This window comes from Mesoplodon densirostris, chromosome 8, assembly GCF_025265405.1.
Source record: "Mesoplodon densirostris isolate mMesDen1 chromosome 8, mMesDen1 primary haplotype, whole genome shotgun sequence".
NCBI classification, from domain to species: domain Eukaryota; kingdom Metazoa; phylum Chordata; class Mammalia; order Artiodactyla; family Ziphiidae; genus Mesoplodon; species Mesoplodon densirostris.
In genome coordinates this window covers 98511219-98526804 of record NC_082668.1, presented here as the reverse complement: position 1 = coordinate 98526804, position 15586 = coordinate 98511219, and positions in this window count along the sequence as shown.

The window sequence follows — 15586 nt, the reverse complement described above, 5'->3', positions numbered from 1 at the left end:
TAACACAGATTTCTGTTTTAAATGTCATTTTCCAGTTAATCTCTATAAAAAACAGATGTCTGTTTCCCATTTGTCTCCTCCTTAAAATAGCTTTACTGTGTGCCATGTATGTCTAATCCTTCTCGGGTAATATGGATTTAATAAGACATATGTCCTTATGTGTAGTACTTGGAAAGCCCTTTCCACAATTTTCTGTTTTAGGTCACACACATCTGGTGCTATTTTGACCTGGCAATTACATATAGTTCCTTCCTTAATTTCTTGGGAAAAAATAATAACATGACAAATTGGGAGTATGTTCAAATTAGCTTTTAAGTTTCTCCCAGTTGGGTGGACTGAGCAAGAACTTCTATAAGCATTTCCTTCTTAGAGCTACATAAAACTTTCTCACCCATTTTTCATTGTCAAGAAATGTCTTTTTAAATGTCCAAAAGTCAAGTTTAATGGTAGCATTCTAACATTAGTTCAATAAGTCACTCTACAAGTTGAGGCAAATATATTTCTCCCTGAATATTATGTGTCAGAAGGTCTATCATTTAGCCTTGGCTCTACCACATACAAACTTTGGAATTTTTGTCTATTCATCCCATTGCTATTAGTTCCTTTGTGTATTTTTATGTGGAAATTAAATTATGTGGTCTTCACACATCACAAGGTTACTTTAAGAATCAAATGAAACATATGTGGAAGTGTTCTTTTATGTGGAAGTGTTTTGAAATATAAAAGTAATTTTACAAATAAGAGATACTATTTGTTGATCTCTAAAGATTCACCTTATTAAACTAAACGTCTAGAAATCAACAGGACCTTATTAGATACTATGGAAGATATGAAACGTGTATAATGCAGTGTTTTTCAGTTATAAAAGGTGACCTTAAAACACTTCAACTAATTAAGAATATACTACTACAAATTAAATACTATATACTATAAGCAAGAAGTAGAATAGCTGCTTAAAGAAGAAAATAATCAGTGTAAACTGGAATAATGACATACTAGATAGTAACTGAGGAATCAGAGAGGATTTGAATAAGTGCAAAGCAAAACAGCAAGACAGAGAAAACCTTCAGAGGGGCAAGAGTAGGCACAAAAAATTGAAATGTCAGAATGAATGAACCACTTCTCAGGTGACATGGTCAGATCCTTTTTTTAAAAAAAATGATCTCATTCTGGTCTTTTGTACAAATTTTAATCTCTTCTACCCAAAAGGAATATGTGGAGAAATTCAGGACCAACAAATCATTAAGAACACTTTGTTCTCATACACCTAACACCTCCTGTCTCTCATTATTCTTCTTCCACCAAAACAATGTGGACCATTTTTGGCAGCCTGTCAACATGCAACCCGTCACCGCACTAATTAATGTGTCTACAGTTAGAAAAGCAATGATAAAAAACGACAATCTGATGTTTCAAATTTAATGTCTGACAGCCACTTTCCCAAATACAACCTGTGGAATTTATAAATCAAGAGGAAAATCTGTTCATGTTTTCAAATCAAGGACAATATGGTGACTCTTTGCTTTACCTGACACATATAGCACTGTATCATTGGCTAGGCCAGCTCTGGTATTAGAGTAAGGGAAGCAAGGTCCCAGGGATAAGAGAAACATAAAGAGTATGTTTCGTCATGGTGATGTTTGGGATTATCATATAACTGGGGGCAATCATAAAATCACATTTTGTCCATAAATTTTGTCATGGTTATCTCAGAAACCTAGAAAGAATATACATGTGGCTTGTTGGAATCCCTTTATAATGGGCACGCTTTTTCCCACTGGAGGAAAGCTCACATGTGCTGCTCTTCCTCACCCAAGGGAGCTCAATGATTCCTAGGAGGTAGTCTCATCACTGCAGGACAAATCACAGAGTAGTTTCGTGATGCTACTGAATCACTTTTGTGCTGCCTCTGTTTCCCCACTGGTTTCAAGCTACAACTAAGTTACTTATGAAGCAAAAACTTTATCTTGAATCAATTTCACCTTTATAATTCCTCCAACCCAGCATCCCTTGATATGTTTATTTAACAAAATTTATATAGTACCCTTGATGTTAGAGGTGCTTTCTGGGGACTGATGATCCAAAGACATATCATGCCTGGTCCTGAAAATTATTTATCAAGGTCACTGTGCACTTGCAATATTATTTTATTTATCACTATGTCAAGGCATCTTGTTTTGTTTGCCACCTCCTTACCTTCTAAAAGCACTAAATTTTGTTTAGAGACTCCCTTTCACTGATAGTACAGTCAGAAAGAGCTACCAAGTCCCTCACCATGGACCTCATGCCATTTCAAGTTTGGGCATGGAATGGTGGGGATAGGTGTGGAGATGGGAGGATGCAGGACCTAGTAGCTGCTACCTACCATGTTGCCTAACTGAAGAGAAATGAGTGAAGACTGGTGTTATGCCTTCCAGTGACCCATAACAACTACACATGACTAATGGATTAGCCATCGGCACCAGCTTCCTCATCAGCTGCAAACAGTATTTTACTCAATGAACGAGTAGAATAGTTCCTCACCACAGAGAGATTCTGCCTCTGAATGCAGTGAAGATTTTGCCTTTGAAGCCATGATAGTACAATATTGAATCTTCACTAAATGCAATTTACCTTATAATAAGTAACAGCCCCATGGAAGAGCGCTGCTGTAAGAAGGGAATTATTATTCCAGCTTTATAAGGTATTTGCCTGAGCTGTAAAAAAAAATGGTTGAATCTTAGTCAAGCTATGAGCACGATAGCAATTTCACTCTTTCATGCCTTTGCACATGATGTTTTCTTTGCCTCGAAATACCACTTCTCTCTGGTTGGAGAACCCAGCTTAAATGTAACCTTCTGGGTGAAGTTTCTTCTGACCTCTCTAATGTAGAGAATACTCCTCCCTCTTCTGTTCTTTCATTACGTATCTTCACTGAACAGATTTATATTAGAACACTGATTATTTGTTTTAATGGTCATCTCAACTCAGCGCTAAACTCCTTGAAAACAAAGACATGTTTATATTTGTTTCCTCCGTGCCAGGCTAATAGCAGAGACTCAGTACTTGTTTGTGAAATAAGCATTGTCATGGTCCCATGAAGTAAGTGGCAAACATTAAATGGACAAGGGACAAGAACCCATAACCATTTGTCCATGTCCCTCTTGACTGCCCCAGCTGTGAAAAGGTGGGGGTAACCACCACTATTTATATTATTCATGTTGATAATATCAATTCTGCAGAAAATGGATGTCAAGGGCAGCCTTAAAATGAAAAGGTATCCATTCATTCAGAGAGGCATTCAGTACACATTTACCAATTAATCACTATGTGCCATGAAAGGCAAGATAAATGGCATGGTCCCTACTCTGAAGAAGACAAGAAAATAAATCTTCACAATACAGGGTATTAAGTGTCGAGCACTGCGATAAGAAAGGCACCTAATCTACACTAGGTGAGTCAGGGAGGGATTCTCCGGAGGGTTATGACCAATGGGACTTAAGTGTGACAAAAGTATAAAAAGCATTCTGAGTAAATGGAAAAGCCATGTGAATGTTCAGTGTTGGGAAAGAGGCTAGCATGTTTGGGGACTAGAAGTAGTGTGGCCTGGGAGATAAAGAAAGAAGGCAGAAAAGGGGACTTTTACCTCGTTACAAGCTAGTGAGGGGAAGGTATGAATGCATGTCAATGAGTATCAGGTCTTTAAAGGTTCAGTTTCATGATTTCTAACAGCATACTCCAGCCAAGTTCCTATAGGGCAGTGTTGCCCAAATCACTCAGTCTGGGATACCCAATCAAATTTGTCATACTTGTGGAAATTTTTTTGAAGGTTTAGGACAATTATACTAATCCTATTTATTATAATTTTAAAAAGTTGATTACCTCAAAAATCCATAGGGCAGATATACCAAACTTTTTTTGACATAGATGTTTAAAAATAATATTTAAAATTTTTCTTTTAAGTCTAGAATAAAGGTAAATAATCAACTGATTCTAACATATCAGCATGGCTAGTTTGGTAAAATGGACTATATACAGCAATTTTTGAACACTTTATATTGACCAGATGTAGATGAGTGACTTAGAACAAAATTAAAATGTCCGTAAGAATCTTCAATAGTAATTTCCTGGGCTGATCTTAGTCCAACTTCAACTTTCTATAAGAAATGCGACATTTCCGCTAACTCTAATTCCAATCTTTGTCTCTGAATCCCCAAATCAGCTTTACCTCCCTCTAGCATACAGCTGTCATTTTACTAAATCAATGGGCAGGAGACCTACTCTCTTCTCGGAGAAAATCAGGGGACACAGAAACAGCCTTATTTCCAAAACAATACCTAAAGAGCAGAATGTAGAACTTCCAAGGGATATTATAATTGTTTAAAAGGCAGAAAAGCCTCATATATCAGTTCCAGTGGTAGAACAATCAACTACATTGTACATACACAGTCAGACTCATTCATAATCTGTGCTAGTATTTCCAAAAGTCTCAAAACCATGTTTGAAAATTTGTAATGGATCATAAAATAAAGCAAATTGTGTGCATTCATTTAAATCAAGTGAATCTGAACATTTGAAGCATGATCCTAGTGCAAAACTCAGTGCTTGGCCTCAAGTAGTATACGGAGATGACCCAAGTACAGGTCCCATTCTCAAGAACTTTCAGCGGATAAGAGCTGATAGAGCTCTCCCTCTCTGAATATCCCTTCATTTTAAATGTAAAATGCTTATTCATTCAATAGGTACTCCAAAACCCCATGTCAAGTTTGTAAATATTTTAAGGCTTCTGGAAAGACAGCAAGTAACAGTGGTGAACTAGGATTGAGATATGCTGACCAGTTGCTTCTGAAGTTCATTAGAATGTCTTTCAGGAATTTTCTTGGCAGGCAAAAAAAAAAAAAAAAAAAAAAAGCTAACAGGTCTATGAGTACATTAAGACTATTGGGAGAAAATGCAGGAGAGGGAGAGGAAAGTCCAAACAAAAGAATACATTTCTTAATTTAAAGATTTCTGACTGAAAGTCCTAGATTGATAAACAAATAAAAATATTTTGCAGGGAAAAATGTTGTACATGTCTAGACCTCAAGATACTTCTGAAATATTAATTCTCTCCACACATCTGAGACCAGCAGGCATCATTTCTGCTACTGGTGAAGAAAAGAGCCAAGTTGCCTAGGGCTCTGCAGCTTGTTGCGGTGTGAACCAGACTAAAATAGGATTCTTGGCTCTCTGGATTTCTGATATCCAATTCAGCAGACTTCAACTTTCCACTAGACACTCTTGCAAGTTAAGCAGTTCTCATGTCAGCTTGTAACCAGCTGCTTAAATATCCTGTCAACTCTTCAAGTGTTATAAGTGTTAAGTGCCTAGGAACCTAGTATGTCCTGAGGACTAGTACCTACCTTACTATATTGCTTGAATTCAGGTAGTAGTAAGAGTTCAAGAAGCCATCATATCTATAAGTACTGCATATTAAAGTTCTAATGCTAATATCTTTTGGAAAGAAGACTTAACTGGATAAAGGCTCAGAAGCCTCAATTATTTCCTTAAATAGGAAACCAAATTTCTAATGTTCATAAAGTGAATTATTATTTACAAATATCAATACAGTTTGTTTTAAAAAAATGTGAAAGAAAAAAATCAAATAATTGGAGGGGAGTAGGCATGTATGCATATGTGTGCTTAGGTTGAAGCAGAATTTTTCTACATATGTCACATAACCAGTTTATTTTCTATGAAACTGACTGGTTGTTTGATGTTGAATACATACAATATATAAAAGTGCCTCATATTTAGATTTTTTTGGTATTAAGTAAAAATTTGCTTAAAAACATGTTTCTTATTGGCATAACTGAAAAATCTGGAAGTTAATAGAAGATGGAAAATTGAACACAAAGAAAGTAATGTAAGGAATGTAGAGGGATGGGAGGAAAAAAGTGCCATAATGAGAAAGACGAGGTTAATGTGTGTTATTTTAAAGGTACCATTCACTTAACAGCCACTTATTGAGAAATTACTATTCCTAGGCACTTAACAAAATATCATAGAGCTGAAATTCCAGTGGAGAAAGAAATAGACATCAGATGTATAGTGTGTCAGGAGGGGATGAAAGTTAGCTATACTGACATTTTAAATAGAATTAGTTTAAAATTTTTAATAGATTAAAATTAAAAATAGTTTTTTGGACAGCTTAAACTAGAAATTGTTCATGCATAGTCACATATATATACAGTATATATAGTTCATAATAGAAAGGATTTCCATTAGGTGTTCTTTTTAGTGTCATGCCTTTACATCCTAAGAAACAACTTAAAACAATGCTTCTTTTATAATAAACTGCTACCAAGATAACCCACTGATTTATAGGGAGACCTCTCTCTATATAATCTTTGAAGTAATAACTGTGGCCTTCCCTTCTCACCTCTAAACCCCAATTTTCAAAGCCTTGTGCTTTGGGTCTTAACTGCAGTGTTAAGCAGGGTCTACTTGGATAAGCTCAGACTCCAGAATTAGTTTGATAGCTTTATATTCACTCCATAGAGCCCTGGAGCTTTGTGACAATTGATTAAAGAGTGAACAGGTAAAGGTAATGAAATGACACCACAAAGGGGACCTCACCAGGGGAAGATGACATACAACTCAGTGGACCATTAAATTACCTCTTGATTTGTTCTAACAAGATACATACAGTCTTAGTCTACATGTTTTGTATTACTACCATGTATCTGAAGCTCATTCATGGTTATTTTATTTATTTCTTTCTAAAATCTTCAACTTCGCTTCAAATTCTCTTCAAGCCAAATAATGTGCATAGTGGAGTCTTTTGCATGATCACATCCTTTCATACTTTAAACCAAAAGTTCTTCCAAATTTACATAGATAGCATTTTGAATCCCCAATATTTGAATTGGCAGCACTGTTGCACATTCATTCATTTGCTTATATAATCATTCATTCAGTCATATAACAATACATATTAAGCCTTTATAACAATATTAAGGCACTGTGCTAATATATATAGATATAGAAATAAAAGACCCATTCTCTCTAAATCTTGAAGAAAGATAGATAAGGTTGAAGACATAATTAAGTGCTCTTACAGAAATATGCACCGAGTGAAGAGAGGTTGGCACCCAGTTCGCCCTTGGTGTAGGTGACTGGACAAGAGTCCCTAGAGGAGATGACACTTGTCTTGAGTCTTGAAGATTAAGTCATATGGAAACAGTAGGAAGAGCGGGGGGAGGAAAAAACATCTTAAGAAGCCTTCCTGGTTCCCAAAGGAATTAAAGATGTTTGGCAGGAATCTAGGCCCTGAACCCCAGGTCAATCTTATGGTTATTCCTGAGTCATAAATTCTGCCTTTCTGTTTCTATGTCTACAATCATCTGTTAATGGGTATATTTATGTGGGCTCAGAACTGGCAATTGGGGTACAGTCAGTGTAGGGAGCAAAAATGAGTTTTCCAGAAGAGAGCTGGGTTATGGGCTTCCACTCAGGGAGCCAGGTCAGTAACCATCATTAACAATTGCTTTCTGTTAACAAAAAGCCTTTTGATATATACTCATTGTGCTGCTTGATGTGGGAGGCCTCACGGGTTACAAGGCCTTCTAACTAGCACTCCTCTGTGAGCTAAGATAAGGCAAAAAGCTGGATTTGTCAGAATAGCTCCTGGTTCTTCAAAGCCATCTGAGGCCCCAGAGTGCACTATTACCTCCACGTACTGTGAGAAACCCACGATCTGCCTTTCTAGGGGAATGAAGGACATCCTCCCACATTGATTCCTTCCATGCTGGAAGTCTAGGGTGTTGGCATGAGTGCAAGGTGGGATGGATACCCCTCTGCTAAGCAGCCAAGTGATTTGGGCTGGAGGCTATGTCTCCAAGTGCCAGGATCTGTGGACAAAGTGGATTACCCTGGTATAAGCCCAACTTTCAGGGGGGCATTGGGTGGTCCAGGTCTATATTCTCCAGTGAAAGAAGTCCCTGTGCAATCCACGGAATTTCTCAGCACCTTTGCAGGCCACTACTGGAGCACTTCTGAATTCCTTGTGTGCAACATGCATCGTGCAGAGCCAGCGGTGCTGCCTCAGGCTTGCTGCTCACTCAACTCCTGCTGCCACTGCTGCACTGTTTCCCTGCGCCATATTGTAAGTGGTCACTTGCAGAGTTTCTCTGGTAATACAAGCAAGCGTGCCGCTAGCCAATCCCTCTTCCTCCAGGGTGGTGTGTGGAGGGAAAAAAGAGGGTGTGGTTTGTTTGTTTTTTAACTTCTCACACAGTATATATAGACAGTTCTATTCAAAGAGAAGGGAAAAGCCATGGTTCTCGCTGCTGCTATCTTTAACTGTGCTGTCTCCCTTCTACTTTCCATCAGAGAAAGCAGGGGAGGCTTTCCACTTCTTCTTATATGGCTGGACCTTTGCTTAGACAAAACTTAATGACCGAGTCCTCCAGGTTCAGCACTTGCTATGTAGAAGGAAGAACCTTGGAATTGAGAAATATCTTTCCTAATTCCATAAAGCTTGGCTTTTTTCAAGACTACTGTCTTGCTACACTTGACAGTAAATTCTTCGTTCTGTAGGTACTCATTGGTGCCCTCCCTGGGGAAATACACATCACGGCCCAGCATGAGAGGTAGAAGGCAACAAGGGAACATGATACACAGGAGAAATAAAAATAGATTCATTTAATATTTGCAAAAGAACAGCCCTGTATCATTGGGAAGGAATGAGCCCCAAAGATTCAAATGTATGATAAATCAACAGGAAAATGAGAAGAAACCTAGATATGTGGGTTTATAGGTATAGAGCCACTATATCACCAGGCTAAATAGGTCAGGTGGTTTTCGATGGGGTCTTGAGCAAGTATATTTCAGGAATGTAGAGAAGAGCCAAGTATCACAAAGCTTTGGGAATTAATTATCTATAGGTAAGGAAGGGGCTCTCTGCAAGGTGTGTGTAATTAATTACCTGTTTTTGCAGGTGTGGAAGTCAGGCATCATCCAGGCAGGATGTTTATGAGAAGGTGTATAAGTTCAGTTGGGTGCAGAGAAAACACTATTATAACCTCAAAAAGAGAAGCAGCTCACTACATCATGTGCTTTCTGACAGAAAAAGGTAAGCCTTCTTGGGTATTAATGAAGGAGTTATCTAAAATAAATGAAGGAAACAACTGTATGTATTAGGCCACACTAAATAATTGGAATAATTTCTACTACTCCATAATTTGGATTTTCTTTCAAATCCTTAATGGTTTATTCCTGTATCTCAAACCATCTGGGAATATGTGATTAGAAATCAAAGAGTCAAATGCACACTGTTTTTAGTCAGACGCATGTTGGAACATTTGGAGGTCGTGGAAAAAACGAGTATAATGAAGAAAAGGGAACGCTGCCATTCTAAAAACTAATGATTTGTTGCCATAAGTATAAGGACTTCTGAAATCAAAGGTACTGAATTAATTATAATACCTCATGGCTTGAAGAGCTCAGAACATTCATTGATAGTTCATAATGATCTTACTTCATGTTTTAAGATTATAATTAAAGAAAAATAAATATTTTGAACTAAGAAAACTATGATTGGTCTGATTTTTGCTCCTACCCTCAGTATGGAAGAGATGTAGGCAAGGTAAAATGAACACAGAGAATTTCTCACTAATACTACTACTACTGCTTCTACTATAAAATTTTTACACATATGCTTTTTTTTTGTAGCAAACCTGAAAGGGTCTTGTCTCTACCTTCAAATTTCTTCAAACTGAGAGGAAGTTTACCTTTTGGTCCTCACTCCTCTCTTATACATGAGATTTTAATTATCATTATTATTATTATTATTATTATTATTTTTGAGGAGAAAGAATCACCTCTTACTCCTTTGCTCCTACTTCTAACCAAGATATTATTGCCTTATCCTTAAATCTTCTTCCTATGGACTTAGCCTGAGGAACTCCCTGGATGTCTGACTCCTGCTGGCCACAGTCTACCCTGCAGGTAACTGATTCAAGACCAAACAGCTGTTTCTGTACAGGGAAGGGAAATGGGAAGACAGCAGGGACCACTATGGACTGAAAGTCTACATGTTGAAATCCTAATGCCCAATGTGATGGTATTTGTAGTTGGGGCCTTTGGGAGGTGATTTGGTCATGAGAGTGGAGCCCTTATGAATGGGATTAGTGCCCTTATTAAAGAGCTCCTAGAAAACCGTTCCTTCCTCCATGTGAGGATACAGTGAGAACTCAGTAATCTATGAACCAGAAAGCAGGTCCTCACCAGACACCAAATCTGCCAGTGCCTTGATCTGGGACTTCCCAGCCTCTAGAACTGTGAGAGGGATCAAATAAAGGCATCAATATTCCAACACATTATTCTGCCATGCTATGGTATATGCAGTGTTTATAGGCACAATGTGGGGAGAAAGGCCTTTGAAAAAGATACCACGTAGAGACTGAAGGAGAGGGAGAGAGTAAAATGGCAGCATAGAGAATGAGAACTACAAGTTGGCAAATGTTCCTTGCTTCTTTCCCTTTTTGCTGTGCCCTGCCCATTGTATCTCTAGTGGTTTGTGTAATTGGTGCTGACATCACTCGTCCTCTATAGCATTGCACTCTCTGGCATGCGTGCATTAAAAAGAACATCAGATTAGGTCTATGTACATTGCCAAAAAAATGAGAAAAGAAACAGCTTAGAAAACACAGCGATACATGTTATTTTTTTCTCTCTTTTTCTTTTTAGTCAATAGATTTATTTGGGTCTGCCCATACTTTGGCAAGAAAGCTTATTTTTGTGCCACATGAGTCAGTTAAGAACAGAATAGCAATTTGAGCAGACACAGGGGTGCATTGTTTTGGAAGCAAGGTGCCTATCTATGTACTAGAGGACATCATTACAACACGATGACGTGAACATTTATAGACAGAAGGTATATATCTGGACTGATGAATTGAGATGGAAACTCTTTCAGGTGTCTGTTCCAAATCCTACGTGAAAGAGATATAGAGACAGAGATGGAGATAGTGATAGAGAGAGGCAGAGGGAGGGAGAGAATAAATATAAAGAAGGACCTAACAGTCCTGTTGTGGAGAGTGTGTGATGAGAATGAAGGATGGGACCAACATTACCATCAGCACCAGTGGTCAGAGCATGAGCCTAAGCTCCAGCATTAGTCAAGGAGCAGCTGAGTTCTCTGCAGCAGCAGGAGTCAACAGTGTAACGTGGGATATAAGATCCAGAAAGGCTGTGGGCCAAGCAGAAGGAGGCAGAGACCTGAGACCTTCAAAAGACACAGAGAGATACTGACAATCTCAAAACTTACTGAGAAAGATCATAGATCTGAATAGAAAAATCTCATAAAGGATCCATATTAAAAAGGAAACTCACCTCATCGTAAAGCTTAAAAAGAGGTGATGGGGTAGAGATTTCTGGAATTTATAAGAGAAAGACAATTTTTAAAGAACAAAACAAACAAAAAACACCTTTACCACTGGAAGGCAGAGAAACAGGTTTTATTTTTGATGTCTTGAAACTTCTTTCTTTCTGTCCCTGTGCATATTTTTCTCTGTCAGCATCTGGCCTCACATAAAACAGCTGTTCACATGAGACGTCTGGATTGTAAATCTTTTTTTACTGAGGACCCTGCAGCTTGATGCTCAGAACTAGATAGCAAGGTTAAGTAATCTGATAGTAGAAAGGATCACCATAAACAAACAAACAAAGTAACACCTTGGTGTGGTGGTTACAGTGTTGCTCTAAGTACCCCCAAGATGCCCTTCTGTGGGCTTTCTGGTTTTCTGACCAGTCCCCAAGTATCTTCCCCCAGTTTGGTTTAATACTAGGAAGTAAATGGGAAGACCACATTTGGGAGTTGGCCTGTCTTAATCTTCAGAGTCTCATACATTCAAAGTGTCCCTGTTTTATTTTCCAGGGAAGAGTCACAGTTACAACTTAACACTTCAGCCTGACCATGATGGATATGACCAGCCAGCCAGTGTTCTGAAGATGTTAAGGATTTAAAATCCAAGCAGCAGATGTAGCCCTGAAATGCGACTCAGAATCCTCTTTCTGGTCATCTTCACATTTCCTGCTTCTAGCCCGTATTTCCTGACCCCTTCTCTCTTTTCGGAGTTTTACCCTAGATTTTAATTTTTTTTCCCCTGTAATCTCAGCTTGAGACATATGATCATATTACCATTTTCTTGGGCCTCCTGCTCAAATCTTGGTACTACACACTCTTGATTTTGGAATTCCAGCAACTCTGGATTAAAGACACAGCATTAGCATCAGCACCAGTAGCCAGAGGAAAAACTGGTCAAGCCAGGCAGAACCTGCAATTTTGCCAGGGATGACAGATTGAGAAAGATATTAATCAAAGTAGTACCAATTTTGAATCTGCGCCCATGTGTGCCTCAGCCATGGAAGCGCGCGCTCAAATTCCAGAGGCACCCCTTTCCCCTTCCTGAGTAGAGCCTGGGTACAGAATGTCACCACCCTTTGCCTGACTTCATCAAACAAGCATTGACAGGACTCCCATCCTTTGGCTTTCTCCTGGCTTCAGTCCATCTTCTCCAGGATGACCCAGCTGTGTGGCTGACAAGGTCTTGGTGCTCTGGTCAGGTGCCAGGCCTAAGCCTGTGAGGCGGGAGAGCTGAGTTCAGGACACTGGACCACCAGAGACCTCCCAGCGCCTCGTAATATCAATCAGTGAGAGCTCTCCAAGAGATCTCCATCTCAATCTAAGACACAGCTCCACTCAACGACCAGCAAGCTACAGTGCTGGACAGCCCATGCCAAACAACTAGCAAGACAGGAACACAGCCCCACCCATTAGCAGAGAGGCCACCTAAAATCATAATAAATTCACAGACACCCCAAAACACACCACTGGCCACAGTCCTGCCCACCAGAAAGACAAGATGCAGCCTCACCCATCAGAACACAGGCACCAGTCCCCTCCACCAGGAAGCCTACACAACCCCCTGAACAAAACTTAACCACTGGGGGCAGACACGAAAAACAATGGGACCTATGAAGCTGCAGCCTGTAAAAAGGAGACCCCAGGGCTTCCCTGGTGGTGCAGTGGTTGAGAGTCCACCTGCCGATGCAGGGGACACAGGTTCGTGCCCTGGTCCAGGAAGATTCCACATGCCGTGGAGCGGCTGGGCCTGTGAGCCATGGCCGCTGAGCCTGCGCGTCCGGAGCCTGTGCTCTGTAGCTGGAGAGGCCACAACAGTGAGAAGCCCACGTAATGCAAAAAAAAAAAAAAGCAAAAAAAAAAAAAAAAAAAAAAGGAGACCCCAAACACAGTAAATTAAGCAAAATGGGAAGACAGAGAAATACACAGCAGATGAAGGAGCAAGGTAAAAACCCACGAGACCAAACAAATGAGGAGGAAATGGGCAGTCTACCTGAAAAAGAATTCAGAGTACTGGTAGTCATGATGATCCAAAATCTGGGAAATAGAATGTTGAAAACACAAGAAACGTTTAACAAGGACCTAGAAGGACTAAAGAGCAAACACAATGATGAACAACAAAATAAATGAAATTAAAAATTCTCTAGAAGGAATCAATAGCAGAATAACTGAGGCAGAAGAACGGATAAGTGACCTTGAAGATAAAATAGTGGAAATAACTACTGCAGAGCAGAATGAAGAAAAATGAATAAAAAGAATTGAGGACAGTCTCAGAGACCACTGGGAAAACATTAAACACACCAACATTCGAATTATATGGGTCCTAGAAGAAGAAGAGAAAAAGAAAGGGACTGAGAAAATATTTGAAGAGATTATCATTGAAAATTTACCTAATATAGGAAAGGAAATAGTTAATCAAGTCCAGGAAGTGCAGAGAGTCCCATACAGGATAAATTCAAGGAGAAACATGCCAAGACACATATTAATCAAACTATCAAAAATTAAATATAAAGACAAAATATTAAAAGCAGCAAGGAAAAAACAGCAAGTAACATACAAAGGAATCCCCATAAGGTTAACAGCAGATCTTTCAGCAGAAACTCTGCAAGCCAGAAGGGAGTGGCAGGACATATTTAAAGTGATGAAAGGGAAAAACCTACAACCAAGATTACTCTACCCAGCAAGGATCGCATTCAGATTCGATGAAGAAATTAAAACTTTTACAGACAAGCAAAAGCTAAGAGAATTCAGCACCAACAAACCAGCTTTACAACAAATGCTAAAGGAACTTGTCTAGGTAGGAAACACAAGAGAAGGAAAAGATCTACAATAACAAACCCCAAACAATTAAGAAATGGTACTAGGAACATACATATCGATAATTACCTTAAATGTTAATGGATTAAATGCTCTCACCAAAAGACACAGACTGGCTGAATGGATACAACAAGACCCATAAATATGTTGCCTACAAGAGACCCACTTCAGACTGAGGGACACACACAGACTGAAAGTGAGGGGATGGAAAAAGATATTCCATGTAAATGGAAATCAAAAGAAAGCTGGAGTAGCAATTCTCATATCAGACAAAATACACTTTAAAATAAAGACTATTACAAGAGGCAAAGAAGAACACTACATAATGATCAAGGGGTCAATCCAAGAAGAAGATATAACAACAGTCAATATTTATGCACCCAACATAGGAACACCTCAATACATAAGGCAAATGTTAACAGCTATAAAAGGGGAAATCAACAGTAACACAATAATAATAGGGGACTTCAATGCCACACTTTCACCAATGGACAAATCATCCAAAATGAAAATAAATAAGGAAACACAAGCTTTAAATGACACATTAAACAAGATGGACTTAACTGATATTTATAGGACATTCCATCCAAAAACAACAGAATACACATTCTTCTCAAGTGCTCATGGAACATTCTCCAGGATACATCATACCTTGGGTCACAAATCAATCCTCGGTAAATTTAAGGAAACTAAAATCATATCAAGGAACTTTTCCAACCACAACGCTATAAGACTAGATATCAATTACAGGAAAAAATCTGTAAAAAATACAAACACATGGAGGCTAAACAATACACTACTAAATAACCAAGAGATCACTGAAGCAATCAAAGAGGAAATCAAAAAATACCTAGAAACAAATGACAATGAAAACACGACGACCCAAAACCTATGGGATGCAGCAAAAGCAGTTCTAAGAGGGAAGTTTATAGCAATACAATCCTACCTCAAGAAACAAGAAACATCTCAAGTAAACAACCGTACCTTACACCTAAAGCAATTAGAGAAAGAACAACAAAAAATCCCACAGTTAGCAGAAGGAAATAAATCATAAAGATCAGATCAGAAATAAATGAAAAAGAAATGAAGGAAATGATAGCAAAGATCAATAAAACTAAAAGCTGGTTCTTTGAGAAGATAAACAAAATTGATAAACCATTAGCCAGACTCATCAAGAAAAAGGGGGGGAAGACTCAAATCAATAGAATTAGAAATGAAAAAAAAGAAGTAACAACTGACACTGCAAAAATACAAAGCACCGTGAGAGATACTACAAGAAACTATCTGCCTTAAAGTGGATAACTTGGAAGAAATGGACAAACTCTTAGAAGCACAACCTTCAGAGACTGAACCAGGAAGAAATAGAAAATATAAACAGACCAA